Raw genomic sequence first — 13,684 nt, 5'->3', positions numbered from 1 at the left:
TGATGCCTCCTGAACCTCCAGACACTTCGGCTACCTCGGTTATACGAGCACCAACAAAATGGCTCTTAGATGGCTCTGAGCACTATGGGACTCAACTGCTGTGGTCATAAGTCCCCTAGAACTTAGAACTACTTAAACCTAACTAACCTAAGGACAGCACACACATCCATGCCCGAGGCAGGATTCGAATTGCGACCGTAGCGATCGTGCGGTTCCAGACTGTAGCGCCTTTAACCGCTCGGCCACTCCGGCCGGCAAAATGGCTCTTAGCTCTGAGCACTATGGGACTTAACTTCTGAGGTCACCAGTCCCCTAGAACTTAGAACTACTTAAACCTAACTAACCTAAGGACATCACACACATCCATGCCAAAGGCAGGATTCGAACCTGCGACCGTAGCGGTCGCTCGGTTCCAAACTGTAGCGCCTAAAACCGCTCGGCCACCCCGGCCAGCACCAACACTTCGGCTACTTTTGTTACGAAAACACCCACCATACGAGCACCAGCAATTTGCCCACGTTCAATCCACTTAACTCTGACATAATGCACTCACAATTAGTTAGAAAACTGTTCTGACCACTAGTGACACTTGCAACAGTTTGAGAGCATTGCACAGATGCCACTCATGGTCAAATACAACAGCGCAACCTGTAGGCGTGGCTAGCAACTGCATTCATGTTCATGCAAGCATTTCTCACGATGTTTACATATTTTTGTCTTACACCTGTAGGTGGCACGATAGTATGACACTGGACACGTGTCAGGTAGAACGGCGGTTCAAATCAAAGAGCGATCACCCAAATTCATATTTTAGCTAGGGACCACATGCCTTAAGCAATTTAGGAAATCCCGAGAAACCTAAATCTGTGTGACTGGACGGGGATTTGAACCGCACTTCCACCTAGAACGAATTAAGGGTCTTCTGCGCCATCTCGCTCGGAGTTTAGCTTAGAGAGCCTCTAATTTATGAAATTCATACAGTGCAGCATTCATTAGGAATCTTATCTGGCGAATTTCCGTAACACACAAAGAACCGTAAGCGTTGTCAAACCGCTGTTCCTGATATTCGTTGACAGTGACTTCCACTCTGACAACATTGCAATTTTGTTGAGGTTGCAAAGAACTTGTATTCGATGAGTTTGTGGAAGTCTGATCCGTTTGATGACGTCTGTAAACAGTTCAATTGCCTCTGAATGTCTAGGGCAGCGGGTGGCTTAGAACTGTGTTACTTTTGTATGCGAGAATAACGCCAGTGGTTGAATACGAGAGGAAGGACAATGAGCGGTAGGGCAACTGACAGCACTGAGTAATGCGTGTTCGTCGTGCTTAATTATTAGCGAATGCGTATTGTGAGAACTAACATGTTGGTGATGCTACCTCCAAGGTTGACGTTCAAGAAACGATGCATACACAAGATACTCGGCGTGTCGCAGCGGCGGTCGTCATTTCAGGTGAGCGGAAACTGTCGGAAGGATGCTGAGAGCATAGTCTTCATCTAATTCGTTCTAGCACAAGCTCGCTTAACGAGGGTTTGGGAGGGAAACTGCCTGCGGCATTCGTATCAAGTGATATCGGTTACAAGGAAAGATTAGCCTCAGCTTCTGGTTAACAAAAGGTTATTATAGGAGGTGACTAGCTCCGTTGTGGAGGTATGAGGAAGGAAATCGGCCGTGACCTATTCGAGAAGACTGTCTTGGCATTCTCCGTAAAAAATTAGGTACGGAATGTCTGGGTCGGAAGGGCCGGGCATTATTTGGAACCCGTGTCCTCCCGAATGCAATTCCAGTGTCTTAACCATTTCGAAATTTTGCAGTAAGACGCGTAAAATCTGTATCACAGGGATTTGAATTAAGCGCGTAAACTACGGGAGATGTGCGATCTCGTCTAAAACTATAGCTCAGGAAACCATAGCGATGCCTGAGCATGAGAAACAAAATTTACACGCGGTATGTGGGAAGGCAGCAAAGAGAAAAGGAGCCTGTGTCGGTCACTACTCCTTGACGCACGAAAGGAAGCCTAGAGGCTTGAGGAAGCGAGACGCAGCCATGCGAACGGCTCCAGCATTTCGTTGACAATAAAGAAGAGTTTATAGTTTATTTCAGTCAGTGCTCACTAAATTGTTCAACAGCTATAGCGGTTTCAAATCACTAGTAATTATCAATAGTCCATTAACACTTCTCAGTCGAAGGTTATGTCAAAGCAAGCTAGGAATCACAATTTCCATGAGACCCCTAACGGAGTCCTCTACTAGGAGCTTTGCGTGAAATAAACTTTACAGTTAAAAAATAATTTACTCACCGAAATATATATCTGCGTATCTGAACGGGGAGTTGAATTGCAGTCATCCCAAATACGAGACATGTATCTTACCACTGCGCCACTTCGCTAGGTACTACGACATAAATGCCATTGAGGAAGGAACTCCGCATGTCCAAAAGATAGTTGTGTGGTGCACAGCATCGTGATTGCGCAATGTCACCCCAGTGTTCTTTATATGCCAGCACGGCGAAACAAGGCACACGTCAGTGTAGAATATGAGGGAAATTCCCCCTCCCCCTTTTTCCCTGGACCTAACCGATAGTTTTTCTCGTGTCTTATACAGTGCGTCAGTGAAGTACCCACTTGATTGTTAATTGTTTTTCTGCATCTAATAGTCTTTCCACAAGCACATCACATAATTTACTACATGATTTTTTTTCTACAAAGTTGTAACGGCACCGTGAACTGAACTACGCCTGTCAGTATAGATTAACCGTTTTGCGTCCATAAATACACGACCTACTGCCCATGTGAAAATTAACATTTATGGCTTGCTTGTGCCAAGTTTACTTGGAGGTACTAACCAACCTAGAAACATACTACTCGCAATTGCTATAATTATTAGTTTGCTAGTGAAGAAAATACTGGTGTACTGTTGTTAAGTACACTCTCTGCACTTATACCCCCAACACCCTGTATTAAGAGAGGAGAGATCAATCGACGATGGGCGATACAACCAAAGATGGAAGCGAAAGCCGAAAAGGAAACTATTCTAATTATGGGAAAAGTACTTCGTTCAACGCTGTCCTCGCCCTCTGTCTGGCAGAAGCTAGAGGACTCTTAAAATCGCATGTATTTTAGCTCTAAATAAGACTGTCAGACAAATTTATTATTCGCTCTGATATATTTATCGAGCGATTTATTCTGCTGTCTCAAACATACGGCACAGATTTACAGTGATGCCAAGTTACAGTTGAGGTTCTCCTTCCTCAGCATACACAATATATCTTTCTTTCGCTCAACAGTAAAATCCTAAAAGATGTTCAATGTTTTATGACTTTAGCACTTGACTATAGAGGTTACACTACTATGAATAGCATGAAAGTTAAAGCCGGTAGCTGCGGTAGTTAGCAAATAAATTTTCAGACTGTTGGCACAAATTCAGTATTCAAGCTGCCGCAAGTGGAAGTGTAAACTGAAAGGCATTATTTACGTCCCGGTGTAACAGCGGCAGAGAATACTTCTGGAAGGCAGTGACAAATCCATTTTAAAGTGATATAATGGCTCCCATTTTCTTTTGGTGAAAGGTAACGGAAGTAAAGTATTCCGTGAGAGACACGTCAATAGAAGAGTACACCCGTGACAACGTTCTACTACCCACAATTTCGGCAACTGAATGAACTACATTCCGGCGCCTCTGTAGCTGAGGTCGCTAAAGCATACTTGTGCAGTGGTACTTAACTCTACCGAAGCCGGATGGAATCTTGGGGCCAGAAGAAATTTTCAGCGGCAGTATCATACAGGCAAGGACAGGGGGTGTGGTGGTACATAGTTTCTGATCACCATACTTGGCGCCGAAGGTCCTGGATTAAATCCTAGTCTTCAGTGTTATGTCTTGCCAAGTGAGTGCATGTAACACCATCGATGGTGGACCGTTTATTGGATGCGACCTTAAGTCGACGGTTTCGTTTGTACTCTTACTATTCGAGAAGAGCCTAGCTTCGTGCCGGCATCATGTCTCACGTTTACCCTCCTTTTCATACGTAACAACACAATACTGCACTGAATCGTCCAAGTGTGTATCTCAGTCATTAGGCGGCGCGAGGGAATTAGACTGGGAAATGAAACGCTAAAAGTAGTAGGTGAGTTTTGCTATTTGACAAAAATATAACTGGCGGCTGAAGACCTGAGGATATAAAATGCAGACTGGCAATAGCAAGAAAAGTGTTTCTGAAAAAGAGAAATATGGCAACACTAAGTATAAATTTAATTTTTAGGTAGTGAAACGTGGGCAATAAACAGTTCAGACAAGAAGAGAATACAAGTTTTTGAAAAATGGTGCCACAAACGAATGATAAAAATAATACGGATCGTGTAACTAATAAAAGAGTTCTGAATCAAATCGGGGAGAAAAGAGTTTTAAGGCATAACTTGACTCAAAGAAAGGGTCGGTTGATAGCACACATCCTGAGGTGTTAAGGAATCCTGAGACTGGTAGTGGTGGGGGAAGTGTGGAGCGTACAAACTGTTAGGGGGTCTATAGCAAGCAGCTTCAAATGGGAACACTTATGCAGAGATGAAGAGGCTAACACAGAATAGAGTAGCGTTGAGAGCCGTTCTTCAAGAGGCTGGCACAGAACAGAATAGCGTTGAGAGCCGTTCTACATCTAGGTCTACATGATTACTCTGCAATTCACAATTAATTGCCTGCCAGCCCGTGCTATCTCATTTCTCTCTCTTTGTTACGAAGAGCATTTTTCTCTGTGTAGAAGGGCACCAACAAAATATTGTCACTGTCTCAGGAGAAAGTTGGTGAATAAAATTTCATGGGCAGGTCCTGCCGCAGCGCAGAATGCCACCCCAATTCGTGCATCATATCCGTGGTACTCTCTCCCCTAATTCCCGATAATACAAAACGAGCTGCGCCCTTCATTGAACTTTTTCGATGCCCTCCGTCAATCCTGTCTGATGTGGATCCCACACTGCACAACAATATCGCAAAAGAGGAGGGACATGCCTGCTATAAGCAGTCTCTTTCGAAGACTTGTTACATCTTTTAAGTGTTTTGCCAAGAAACCGTGGTCTTTTGTTTGCTTACTCCACAAAATTATCTATGATCGTTCCAATTTAAGTTATTCTAAGTTATTCGTAATTGCAATCCCTAAGCATTTAGTTGAGTTTACAGCTTTTAGATTTGTATGTGCTATCGTGTAACTGAAATTCAACAAATTCTTTTTAGTGCTCGTGTGGATGACTTCAAACTTTTCATGACTTAAGAGTGAATTGGCCCTTTTACATCATACGGATATCTTGTCTAAATCTTTAGCAATTCGTTTTGATCATCTGATGAATTTGGACTGAAGAACACCACCACCACCACCACAACAACAACAACAACCACGCTGCAATATTCCAAAACAGTAGCAATGCTTTAACTACCTCGGCAACAGAGACGGGGGAATATAGTCGCTGACAACTAAATCATTGCTTTCCTGTTCCTGCGCTCGTTAAACAGACCACAGTACTATAGAGCAGTTATAGCTCTAATGCTAACATTCTAGAAGAAACTACGCAGTTCAGGTCCTCATACTTCGTGGTTCATTACCAGCATTTTCAAGCAGTTTGGGTCCCTACTTTAAATGTTCCATACGTACGTCACTGTCGTGACATCGTACATCACGTGAGTAGCAATGTCGCGATGCAGAAACGCTCCTTGCCGCTGGCCTATAGTCGTCGGTGGTTACATTCGGTTTAGCGTTGACAAGGCGTAATGACCCCCCCGTGAAGAGACTGCAGCTGTCAACGATATATTACTTGTCTGCCGCCTCAAGAGCCTCCAGCGTAACAGAGCTCACGCAGCCATCCGGCGTGGGTTATCAAAACCAGGCACACGAATTCATTCTGCATTTACAGTCCTCTGTACTTCTTGACGAAGTCTTTCTTTCAGCAGCGGGGTGTATTGTACTAACTAATTGTAATGTATGCTGGATTGGGAATCTAACCCAATCGTTGCAATTCGCGGGCACTGTTCTTGCAGCATGAGCTTATAGCCACATCTGGCAGATTGTTGGGTCAAAGCAAAGCTGAGACGTGTGCCTGGGTAGCACAGTCAGTAACCACATATCCACTAAGCTCAAACGTCCAGGTTCGAAACACGATACAGCACACAAATATTGAGTCATTCGTACAGCTTACTACGTTTTGCATTTACTGTAAGCATCCTTTTCTTTTACTGATACCTCCATGGAGTTATAGTTAGTACAAATAGAAATGTATGTAAAACGTTCAAGCGTCATGGGTGACTGTACAATCAGACCTGCACTATCAAAGAATGTTAATTATTGAATTGTCAGTTATGGCTGTCGCGAACAGCAATAGGTTAATTACAATACCACACAACGTCCCTCATATTAGGTTCCATGAAATCATTATTTTAGTTCTACCTATTTTTCGAGTTATGCTGTGGTACCATGAAATGCCCTACTTAATGGAAATCTTGGTCTTTTGAAAATAAACATTTTGTGGGATATAGACTTCATTCGAAAAGTGTGCCAAGTCATTTGGCAGTGTTTCGGAAAATACTTTTTAATCTTCAGTGCTAAAACTAGTAACTTATAACCTTCTACAACAAGAAAACATCTTTCTTGGAGTAAATCCTCTTTCTGAATAGCCTCCCCCAGGCGATTTGTTTATTGCAAATCTGTTCCAGAATAGACAGAGTGATATCTTCGACATTAAACTACTGGTTTTTATTTACTGTCTGTGCTTCGGTTTTTCATTGAACCAATAGGTATTCCGGTCCGCAGCTCGTGGTCGTGCGGTAGCGTTCTCGCTTCCCGCGCCCGGTTTCGATTCCCGGCGGGGTCAGGGATTTTCTCTGCCTCGTGCTGACTGGGTGTTGTGTGCTGTCCTTAGGTTAGTTAGGTTTAAGTAGTTGTAAGTTCTAGGGGACTAATGACCATAGATGTTAAGTCCCATAGTGCTCAGAGCCATTTAAACCAATAGCTATTCCAGATCACACACTCTATCTTCAGGGTCCACAGATTTAGTCGAGATCATGCATCACAGTATGGTGAAGCGGCAACACCTGTACATTAAAAAAAATCTGCTTTGCTATTTTTCTCTACATTGTTTTATTTCAAGTTTACGTATACTGTCACAACAAAATTATTTGTTCAATTTATATTAACAACAGCGATCTGATGTCTCGCTGTGTGTCGGAAATTAAGCAAGAAAAGAAGTTACGCAAGAAAGGAAATGTGAAAGGCGTATCGGGTGTAACTGTAGGCTCTAGATTCAATGATTACCTCGTGCTCAAGTTTGTAAAGACAGGTGACAAGCTTAGTAGACATCTTTTGTTCGATGAACGGCGGAGGCATGCGATTACAAGGCTGGAGTGGCGGGAGATCTTGCAATGTGATTAAATGTTCGTCGTATCGATTTACCTGTAGACGTGAGAGAGGTTCCATGTCAATATTAAACGCCTCACAAAGCTACTGCTGAGGCCAGCCGTATGTAATACAAGCTAATACTGTCAGAGTTTTGACGGATGGCGGGTAATCGAAACGAGTAATGTAGATCAAGTGCGGTTGCCACTCATCGCGATCTGCATTCCCGAGTTCCTCCTGCGGGTCCACCGGTTCCGCCTGAGGTATTCATGCCTGTCGTAAGAGACGACTAGGTGTCTCCCACCTTTTTGTCCTAGAAGTTCAAGTCCCATTTTATGGTTTGACCTCCCACTTTCCAAATTATACAGAAGTGCGGGCCATTTGGGGAAGGACGCCTTACTTGAAGCTTCAGTTATCCATAGTGCAATTAGATTAAATCTCCTACACCTCTTCTTGTCATGGCTTTGCATCCCCAGCTGCAATTCAACTATCTGGGCGAGGACACCTTCAGGGGAACGTCATCTTCTTCTGTTGTCTCCTGCACTCTTGCGCCCCCATGACAGTACTGGATTTCTTGGTACCCAACATCCAGCATGGTAGCCAGTCTGTTGTGGTGGGGCCACCATGTACCCATTTGGTGGTAGCCCCTAACAACACTAGGATCACACTGCTGATGCCTGAGCTGTAAACTCCCCACATATGCCAAGGAGTAGAAACCCATCTTCTAGGAGCATCGGTACTCCCGGCAACGGCCATCGTGCTAGGTGGTCTTTGGGGTGGCGTCCGCGGGGTGAGCCCCTGATCAGAGTGGGTGGCTTCAGGGCGGATGACCCGCAATGAAGCGGACCAAGCTCTTTTGCTAGGGATCGAATGGCCCCAGCAGCCTCTAAAAAAAGGAAAAGTTCAGTTTAACGCTGAGAGATACGACCCCAAATCGTTTCCCTTCCAATCCACACCACTCTATGAATGTAGATCTATGGACAAGAGAGAGACTTATTCGCCAAGGTATTTAGTCTGCAGCAGAACGGATGGCGCCTCCTTCCTAGCTATCAAGTCTCATTTTTTTGTTGAATATCTCGAGAATAAGTTTAGAGAAGTGGCTGCGCTGTCAAAAATGAGAAGTGGGGCAGTCCTCATACAGACAGCATCACCCACACAGCGGGGATGATATTCCCATTTCTGTCACTCCCCATAAAAGCCTCAACATGGTCCAGGGGATTATTTTCCATTGCGACCTCCTCTTGCAGTCTGATGACGAGCTCCGCGCCAATTTAGAGTGGTGGGGTTATCATTTCATCCGGCGCGTCTCCAGGGGACCAAAGACAATAGCGTTGCTACCGGTGATTTCATCTTTGACTTTGAGAGTGATTAATTGCCTGAAAAGGTCAAAATGATGGTTTACCACTGTGACATCAAACCTTACTTCCCTTCCCTATGCGGTGCTTTAAGTGCTGGAAATTCGGGCACATGTCTTCCCACTGCAATTCCAGCGCCACATGTAGAGACTGCAGATGTACTGCATCCAAATACTCCATGTGTGCCACCTCCCACTTGTGTTACCTGAGGAGAGCACCATTCCCCCTGCCTGCCAGACTGCACAGTACTCCAAAAGGAGTGGAAAATTATGTGGTAAAAGACCCTGCAATGGCCAGATTACCAACAGGCTAAACGTAAATTTGAACGATTGCATCCCATTCGGCTGATATCCACATACGCTGCAGCGATGTCGACATCAGCCTCTCTTGGCCAGTAATTCCACACTCCATGTCACATACAGTGGACCCTCTGAGTCACCCAAATACATCTGCTCCCTTGGTGGTAGGGGGCACATCTTCTGATGCTCCGAGAGCACCTACTTTGGGAGCAATATCCCCTCAAACGCCCAAACGCCCTCCCCTCAGCTGGAGACACAGCAGCCTCCTCCGGCTCCTCTCGTGCCGAAGGCGTCCCTTGAGACCCTCCCTTTGAATGTCTCTACTAATGCCACAGTGGACACTCGCCAGTGGCTAAAGGAGCCACAAGCTACTCTTCCTCCATTCCTGAAGCTACATCGGAGATGCACTCCCAGCAAGCCCCTACAGAGAAGCGAGAGAACAAGCAAATGAAGAAGAAGTCTAGTAAGAAACAGGACCCTCTGGTGGCACCAACACCACCACTCCCTACCAGTCATGCATCGGAGGGCGAGGTGGAGATTTTAGCATCCCCCGAGGCTCTCACCGACGCCTCATCTGCACTGGCGACGGATGCAAATACTGGTGGCAGGTGACTATACGACATAATCTGCCTCCTTGGTCACTATATGTCTTCCCCGATTCCAGAACGCGTCATTCTCCCATGGAACTGCGGCGGTTTTTTCTCCCACCTATATGAGTTACGTCAACTCTTAAGTGTTACACTTGCTTTTTGCACTGTCCTTCAGGGAACCTGGTTTCCTGCAATGTGGACCCGCACCCTTCGTGGCTGTCGGAGGTACTAAAAAAACCGTCCCGCCTGTGACAGACTGTCAGATGGAGTTTGCATCTTTGTCCTTACCTCTGGGTGTAGCGAACCTGTGCCCCTTCAAACATCTTTAGAATCTGTGGCTGTCACGCTGAGGACAACACGGGAAATTATCATATGTAACGTCTATCTCCCTCCAGACAGTGATGCACTGCCCCATGTATTGCCTGCACTCATTTTGCAGCTCCCCCCACCTTTTATCCTACTGGGTGATGTTAACGCCCATAACGCTTTGTGGGGTGGAACCAAGGTTACTGGCCATGGCAAAGATGTTGAGGACCTACTAAGTCAACTCGACCTTTGCCTCCTAAATGCAAGAGGCCCCACACATTTCCGGGTGGCACATATTTGGTCCTTGATCTCTCGCTTTGCAGTCCTGGCCTTCTCCCATCTATCCACTGGAGAGCACATGACGAATTGTGTGTTAGTGACCACTTTCCACTCTTCCTGTCTCTAACCCAGCGTCCCTCATCTCGCCGCTTGCCCAGGTGGGCTCTTCCCAAGGCTGACTGGGACACTTTCACATCCACTACCACCACTGAATCTCTGTTGCATGCCACCACTGATGAAGTGATTCACAACATTATTGCCACAGCTAAATCGGCAGTCCCTTGTTCCTCCAGTTGCCCCCAGTGGAAGTCAGTGCCTTGGTGCTCGCCTGAAATCGCTACGGCCATTAGAGACCTTAGGTGGGCTCTTCAATGTCATAAGCGTCACCCATCCCTGGAGAATCTCGTTGCCTTCAAACGGCTCCGTGCTCAGGTTCGCCTACTCATCAAATGAAGGAATCAGGAGTGATGGGAATGCTGTGTCTCCACCACTGAAACACGAACCTCCCCTTCCCAGGTTTTGACAAAGCTCCGCCGACTTTACAGCTATCATACCCCTGCAGGTGTCCCTGAAATTTCCACAAATGGAGCTTTATCTGCTGATCCAGATGTAATTGCAGAGCATCTTGCTGAGCATTATGCTCGCATCTCTGCGTCTGAGAATTATCACCCCCCCCCCCCCCCTTCCGTCTCCTCAGAGGGTGGAACAACAACATCTCTCTTTTGCTCCACACCGCCCTGAGCCATATAATGATCCCTCCAGTGCGTGGGAATTTCTCAGTGCCCTTGCCGACTGTCCTGACACATTCCCTGGCCCAGACCGCATCCATTCACAAATGCTGAAACATTTGTCAGCGGATTCTCAGCGCCACCTCCTTACTGTCTTCAACTGCATCTGGAGCGATGGCGAATTCCTGTCGCATTGCACACTCCAAGGACACGTGTTGCCATCTTATAGGCCGCACTACACGGCAGGCAAGTACAGGGCTATTACAAATGATTGAAGCGATTTCATAAATTCACTGTAGCTCCATTCATTGACATATGGTCACGACACACTACAGATACGTATAAAAACTCATAAAGTTTTGTTCGGCTGAAGCCGCACTTCAGGTTTCTGCCGCCAGAGCGCTCGAGAGCGCAGTGAGACAAAATGGCGACAGGAGCCGAGAAAGTGTATGTCGTGCTTGAAATGCACTCACATCAGTCAGTCATAACAGTGCAACGACACTTCAGGACGAAGTTCAACAAAGATCCACCAACTGCTAACTCCATTCGGCGATGGTATGCGTAGTTTAAAGCTTCTGGATGCCTCTGTAAGGGGAAATCAACGGGTCGGCCTGCAGTGAGCGAAGAAACGGTTGAACGCGTGCGGGCAAGTTTCACGCGTAGCCCGCGGAAGTCGACGAATAAAGCAAGCAGGGAGCTAAACGTACCACAGCCGACGGTTTGGAAAATCTTACGGAAAAGGCTAAAGCAGAAGCCTTACCGTTTACAATTGCTACAAGCCCTGACACCCGATGGCCTTACCGTTTACAATTGCTACAAGCCCTGACACCCGATGACAAAGTCAAACGCTTTGAATTTTCGGCGCGGTTGCAACAGCTCATGGAAGAGGATGCGTTCAGTGCGAAACTTGTTTTCAGTGCTGAAGCAACATTTTTTCTTAATGGTGAAGTGAACAGACACAATGTGCGAATCTGGACGGTAGAGAATCCTCACGCATTCGTGCAGCAAATTCGCAATTCACCAAAAGTTAACGTGTTTTGTGCAATCTCACGGTTTAAAGTTTACGGCCCCTTTTTCTTTGAAAAAAACGTTACAGGACACGTGTATCTGGACATGCTGGAAAATTGGCTCATGCCACAACTGGAGACCGACAGCGCCGACTTCATCTTTCAACAGGATTGTGCCCCACCGCACTTCCATCATGATGTTCGGCATTTCTTAAACAGGAGATTGGAAAACCGATGGATCGGTCGTGGTGGAGATCATGATCAGCAATTCATGTCATGGCCTCCACGCTCTCCCGACTTAACCCCATGCGATTTCTTTCAGTGGGGTTATGTGAAAGATTCAGTGTTTAAACCTCCTCTACCAAGAAACGTGTAAGAACTGCGAGTTCGCATCAACGATGCTTTCGAACTCATTGATGGGGACATGCTGCGCCGAGTGTGGGAGGAACTTGATTATCGGCTTGATGTCTGCCGAATCACTAAAGGGGCACATATCGAACATTTGTGAATGCCTAAAAAAACTTTTTGAGATTTTGTATGTGTGTGCAAAGCATTGTGAAAACATCTCAAATAATAAAGTTATTGTAGAGCTGTGAAATCGCTTCAATCGTTTGTAATGACCCTGTACATTGTCTCTGCAGTCCAGTACGAGTCTTATGTCTCGTGTTTGTTGCTAGTTTGTTATTAAAATAGTGCTGAGTGCTCTTCCCCAGTTTACATAACAACCCAATATTTCAATGCATTGTGCCCCTCCTAGTGTGTGGGGTAGTTTCCGCTGTCGTCCTTTGATATCAGTTGTATTGCAAAATGGTACGATCCCTAGTTTTGAAGTTGTTGTTGTTGTTGTGGTCTTCAGTCCTGAGACTGGTTTGATGCAGCTCTCGATGCTACTCTATCCTGTGCAAGCTTCTTCATCTCCCAGTACCTACTGCAACCTATATCCTTCTGAATCTGCTTAGTGTATTCATCTCTTGGTCTCCCTCTACGATTTTCACCCTCCACGCTGCCCTCCAATGCTAAATTTGTGATCCCTTCTTGATGCCTCAAAATATGTCCTACCAACCGATCCCTTCTTCTAGTCAAGTTGTGCCACAAACTTCTCTTCTCCCCAATCCTATTCAATACCTCCTCATTAGTTACGTGATCTACCCACCTTATCTTCAGCATTCTTCTGTAGCACCACATTTCGAAAGCTTCTATTCTCTTCTTGTCCAAACTGGTTATCGTCCATGTTTCACTTCCATACATGGCTACACTCCATACAAATACTTTCAGAAACGACTTCCTGACACTTAAATCTATACTCGATGTTAACAAATTTCTCTTCTTCAGAAACGATTTCCTTGCCATTGCCAGTCTACATTTTATATCCTCTCTACTTCGACCATCATCAGTTATTTTACTCCCTAAATAGCAAAACTCCTTTACTACTTTAAGTGTCTCATTTCCTAATCTAATCCCCTCAGCATCACCCGATTTAATTTGACTACATTCCATTATCCTCGTTTTGCTTTTGTTGATGTTCATCTTATATCCTCCTTTCAAAAGACTGTCCATTCCGTTCAACTGCTCTTCCAAGTCCTTTGCTGTCTCTGACAGAATTACAATGTCATCGGCGAACCTCAAAGTTTTTACTTCTTCTCCATGAATTTTAATACCTACTCCGAATTTTTCTTTTGTTTCCTTTACTGCTTGCTCAATATACAGATTGAATAACATCGGGGAGAGGCTACAACCCTGTCTCACTCCTTTC

General features: G+C 45.4%; 1 protein-coding gene and 1 non-coding gene across 4 annotated transcripts in view; both read right to left on the bottom strand.

Moving 5' to 3' along the window:
• The window catches only part of LOC126263196 (steroid hormone receptor ERR1-like), a 453,409-nt gene that overhangs the window by 197,883 nt on the left and 241,842 nt on the right, over positions 1–13,684 (bottom strand). The window lies entirely within an intron of this gene.
• On the bottom strand, positions 367–450 carry Trnap-ugg (transfer RNA proline (anticodon UGG)). The gene has a single exon. It is a non-coding gene; the product is annotated as a tRNA-Pro (tRNA).

This window comes from Schistocerca nitens, chromosome 1, assembly GCF_023898315.1.
Source record: "Schistocerca nitens isolate TAMUIC-IGC-003100 chromosome 1, iqSchNite1.1, whole genome shotgun sequence".
NCBI classification, from domain to species: Eukaryota; Metazoa; Arthropoda; class Insecta; order Orthoptera; family Acrididae; genus Schistocerca; species Schistocerca nitens.
This window is presented reverse-complemented; position numbering and strand designations above follow the sequence as displayed.